Raw genomic sequence first — 5,649 nt, forward strand, 5'->3', positions numbered from 1 at the left:
CACCCCCCTCCTCCATCCGGCACCCCCTGCTGCACCTAAAGGTGACATCCCTGTATTTTTTTCTTTTGTTTTTTAGATTTAGTTTAATTAGGTTTAGTTTAATTTAGGCTTGGTTTAGTTTAGGTTTAGTTTCTGTTTTTTAGGTTTAGATTTAGTTTAGTTTAGGTTAAGTTTATTAGATTTAGTTTAGGTCAAGAAGAAAGAAGAAAGATGAAAAAGAAGAAGAAGAAGAAGAAGAGGAAGAATAAGAAAAGGAAGAAGAAGAGGAGGAGGAAGAAGAAGAAGAATAGGGGTGCATCACCGACGAAACCGGGTCGAGCGGGTTAGGGGGTTCCTCAATGTCGATGGAACCCTAAATAGCAAGTATCATCGGTGCAAGATACATGTGGCCGTCGGTGTCGAACACTACATCCACGTCCCACAAGTGACACCAGCGTCCGGCGTCCCAAAGCAACAGTTCTCGGTGTCGATGGCGGTCAAACACCATTGCAAATTTGTCTGGAAGCCTCTGCGATGACGATTAAAAGGCAAGTGTTGAAACTTGAAACACCCAAACTGAATCAAGTCGGTTTGGTTGTTTGAAATTTCAAAAGTTGGCTTTAATCCTCATCGCAGAGGCTGCCAGACAAATTCGCCAAGGTATTCGACCGTCATCGGCCACCAGAACTATTGTTGCGGGACGCTGGGCGTCGGCTTCACTTGTGGGATGTGGATCTAGTGTTCAATGCCGAACGCCACATGTATCTCGCACCGATGAGACTTTCTATTTAGGGTTCCATCGACGCCAAGGAACCCCCTAACCCGCTCCTCCTGTTGTAAATATTTAGTTAGGTCGACGAAAAAAAATTGCTATGTTACTCATTTTTTGATTTAAATGTGTAGTTATTTCGTCACTACGAGGGTCTAGCGTTCGACGAGCTCTGCCCCTGCGTTCATGGGTGAGCACAAATGACATCTCCACCTCCCCCTTCATTTGCTCTGTTCCGGTCTTCGTGCCGATGAAACTTGCTAGCTATAGGTGTCTTCAATCTTCAGTATGCGTGACCACTATGTGTCTCCCGTTCGAAAGGGTTACATCTATAAATATGCATGAATTTGCATATTTATAACAGTGATTCTTTCGAATTGTCCAACATTATCCATGGACAGCCCAAGTATGTGTAGATTGGGTTCGTTTTCCCATATGCTCTGCTCCGGATCGGATGCAGAATTTCGTCAGTGCCTCCTTGTTGCTCTCCAGGTACACATCCTCTCTGATTATTGCCGAGACGTGTATCAGGAGAATGGCGGGGAGGTGCTGCCGAAATTTCACGTCGGATCCAGAGCAGAGCATGGGAAAACAAACCCAATCAACACATACTCGGGTGGGATTAGGACCTATCTTTACCTAAAAGTGCTAGTGATCGACTAGAGGGGGGTGAATAAGTGATTTTTAGGAAAGTCTTCAAAACATGTAAGTTTCGAAGACAAACGATAGAAATAAACCTATTACCATGCAGCGGAAGGTAGACTACACTAGGAAAACCATAGTCAGTATTCAATGAAGTGAAAGCACAATGACTAATAGCAGCTAGGCAATAAGGATCAGGTAGGAAGATATTGTGAAGCCAATCAGAACAAGTAATCACTCAGTGAAACCAAATGGTGATGCAATTGTACAATGACTTCACAAGGACCAATAGTAAGTAAAGGGAAGGGAAGGATGAAACAGTGACTCGTTGAAGACAATGATTTGTTGGACCAGTTCCAGTTGCTGTGACAACTGTATGTCTGGTTAGGGAGGCTGAGATTCAACTTAGAAGACCTCGTCTTCAACTTATTCCCCTTGAGCTAAGGACACCCAGTCCTCGCCCAATCACTCTGGTAAGTCTTCAAGGTAGACTTCCAAACCTTCACAGACTTCGTTCACCGGCGATCCACAATGACTCTTGGATGCTTAGAACGCGCCGCCTAATCGGCTGGAGGATTCACAGTCCTCAAGTGTAATAAGTCTTCAGATCACACAGACAGGAAGACTTAAGTGATGCCTAACACTCTTTGGCTCTGGGTGGTTAGGGATTTATCCTCTCAAGGAATTCTCTCTCAAAGGCTTCGAGGTGGGTTGCTCTCAAACGACAAAAGCCGTGCTTTAACTCTGAGCAGCCAACCGTTTATGGTTGTAGGGGGTGGGCTATTTATAGCCACTAGGCAACCCAACCTGATTTGTCCGAAATGACCCTGGGTCACTAAGGAATTGACACGTGTTCCAACGGTCAGATTTCAAACACACACAACAACTTTACTTGGGCTACAAGCAAAGCTGACTTATCCAACTCTGGACAAGATTTGCTCTCATAGTCTTCACTCGAAGACATAGGATTTTGGTTAAGCATCACTTCAGTCATTCTGACTGGTTCTCTTGGACCCCACTTAATAGTACGGTGGTTCCTATGACTCAACAAAGAAAAACACAAAACAACGAAACTGCTAAGTCTTCGCGCTCCATAGTCTTCACGCGATGTCTTATCTTGTCATAGTCTTCAATGTGAATGTCTTCACATACCACCTTTGACTTCAATGTCTTCATACATTTTTAGGGGTCATCTCTGGTAGGAAAACCGAATCAATGAGGGACTTCTACCTATGTTATCCTGCAATTCTCACAAACACATTAGTCCCTCAACTAGGTTTGTCGTCAATACTCCAAAACCAACTAGGGGTGGCACTAGATGCACTTACAATCTCCCCCTTTTTGGTGATTGATGACAAACTAGTTGAAGTTTTCAACGGGGAATATAATATGTGAAATTATAAAGGATAGGGAATTGTCTTCATAAGTTGCAAGGGCTCCCCCTGAAGATGTGCATATAAGTAATTTGCTTTTGGAATGCAAATGCACATGGCAGGTTGTAGTTGTGGAGATCCTCTTCAACTTATGATGACAATTCATCATGCATGAAAAGTATGTGAAGATAATGACATGCATAATGAAAAATGGACGTCTACAAAATGATCTAAGTGCGGAATTTATCGTCGCACATGCGGAATTTATCATCGCATCACAGAATAGCAAATAAGTAGCAGACGACCATCGAGTTTAAGTGTTACAACTCAAAGAACCAAATGTATCAAAATGAGAGTTGTAAACACTAGGCAAAACATAAAGCAACCGCCCATATGGACCCGCTTGAAGACTATCAAACTCATATGCTTCTCCCCCTTTTGTCAGTAAGGACCAAAAAGGTTTGAAGACATAGAGCGTCTACTCATTCCCATGAGGAGTAGGTGAAGCAGCAAGGTCGTCAGTGTTGTTTGGTGGTGCAGACGAACTCGGGGCAATGTTGATGCGTGCAGAAGTAGGGTGCGGTGAAGTGGCATCATCTTCGTCCTCGATCACTCTGGCATTCACCGTTGCCGTGGAGGAAGAGAACTCAGAGTCTTCAAGAGACGGAGTTCGTCGCAGCACAGTCCTTGGAGGTGTGGAGTCAAACTTGAAACGTTCAGAGAAGCCATCCTCTTGAAGATCATCTTCAGAACACATAAGTGTCAGCCCTTTCCATGTACGCCGATAGGTTTCATGGGCAACAAAGGCATTCTTGGTGGCAAGATTGCGAATGCAGTTGACATCCACCAAGAGGCTTTGCATTTGGTGCTTCAGCCAGTCATGATGCCTATCCTGTTTCTGATGAAGGGCAACCAGAAGCTCTCGGTCATTGAGAACACGAGATCGCTTCTTGGGCCGTTGGGAAATAGTGCTTTCAGTGGCTTCAGTGAGGGCACGATGAGGTGCACGTGTAGTACCAACCAGAGGATAAACACGAGTGACTGCTTCAACTCCTTCAATGTTTTGAGAGAAACTTTGATGCTCAGCATTCTAAAGACTAAGAGGCTCCTTGGCGGGCTCTGGATAGATGGCTTCAACGGACATATCAACGTCAGGCAGAAAGATCCGATGATTGCAAGCAGAGGGCTGATATGAGACAGCTGAGTGTAGTTTGATCAGCCGCATTATCCATGGAGCATAAAACTTCAAGCCAAAAAGATCAGATCCTGATGCAGTAAGTTGGCGGATGAAGAAGTCTTGTGCATTGAAGCATTTGTCGTGAAGAATATAAAAGACCAAAGTCTTCATTGCACCTTCCAGCTTTGCATGTGGAGAATGTCCTTTGATGGGCCAGAGAGTTCGCCTGATAATGTGATAGATAGTGTGTGGCAGATACTCAAGGTCTTCAACAAAGAACTCCTTAGGATATGCAGCATCTGGAGGCATAGGCTTCATCATGCTAAGCATCTGACTCATGTTCGGTTCAGGCTTCTGAAAGATGCTCTCCATAGCTGCACTGTGAAGCTGAAAACCAGGTTCATAAAGATCTCCAGGAGTGGGCAGACCAATGAGCTCAATGATATCAAAGGCTTTGGCTTCGTGATGAACATTGCCGGTCATCCACTCAAGGACCCAAGTCTTCGGATCTCTATTGTAGCCACGAATGTGAAGAGTGGCATAGAATTGGAGCAGCAACTCTTTGTTTCAGTGCTCTTGGTCGGTGACGAAAGGCAACAATCCAGACTCTTTGAAGCAATCCACAGCTTCTTCCAAGCAAGGCAGACCAGTTATGGCTTCAGTGTCAAGACGCATATGAGGGAAAATGCGACCTTGATTGTACAGAATGCATGAGTAATAACTTCGCTGCGGATAACTCCAGAACCGATCAGAAGATATTCTTTCCCTTGAGTAGGGGTTCTTGGCGCTATTGAAGAAGGTGTTGTCTACTTTGAAGCCATTGACATTAAAGGATCCGGGTGCTGATGCAGGACCTGGAAACCAAGGCAACCTTGGCATTGGCTTCTGTACCTGAGGCCTGTGCTCAACGTGAGAGTCAAACTGAGGACCAGCAGCAGGCGCAGGAACAGGAGCAGTAGCATCATTGGCTTCACTGACTTCTGACACATTGGTTGGTGCAGGCTCCACATTTGCTTCAACCATGACAACGTCATTGGCTTCATTTGTGTTGCTGGTGGCAGCCTCAAGATTCTCAACCTCCACTTGATGAGCTGGAGGGTCGGGCAGAGACACGTTCTCCTCAAGAACAGCTTCTTCAGTAATGGGGAGAGTAGGGACACGTTCTTCTTCTTGTGTGTCGTCGGCTGATGCAGCCGGAATGTCTTCAGCAGCTTTAGCCTCAGACTCGGAGACATTCACAGTAGGAGTGGCATCTAGAAACACTTGACGTGCAACAGATTGGTGGGGCACTTCTCCTTCTGGAACGCTCGAAAGAGGGACTTGAGACCTTGGTCCTTTGCGAAGCCTGCGTAACGCTGGCGACGCCTCTGGAGACAGAGTTGGCTGGGCCTCAAAGTCATCTTCTTCTTCTTGTCGGGGTGGTGTGACTTGTTGTTGTGGGTGATCAGCCCATGATGCATCCTGAGCAATTGGCGTCAGAGGACGACCAATGCTGATGAGTTTGCTGTGCGTAAGCACAGGCGATGATACCAAGTTGTTCTCTATCTAAGGAAGAACTACATCATCTTCAACATTGTCATGGTGACCAATGTCTTCAGCAGCGGTGGGATCAGCTACTGGAATGTCTTCAGCTTCATGAGCCTCTGTGGAAGCAGACTCATGGACAGTCAGTTGGCGCTCTTGATGTTCAGCTGCAGGGCGAACCATGG

The sequence above is a fragment of the Triticum dicoccoides genome, chromosome 7A, assembly GCF_002162155.2.
Source record: "Triticum dicoccoides isolate Atlit2015 ecotype Zavitan chromosome 7A, WEW_v2.0, whole genome shotgun sequence".
NCBI classification, from domain to species: Eukaryota; Viridiplantae; Streptophyta; class Magnoliopsida; order Poales; family Poaceae; genus Triticum; species Triticum dicoccoides.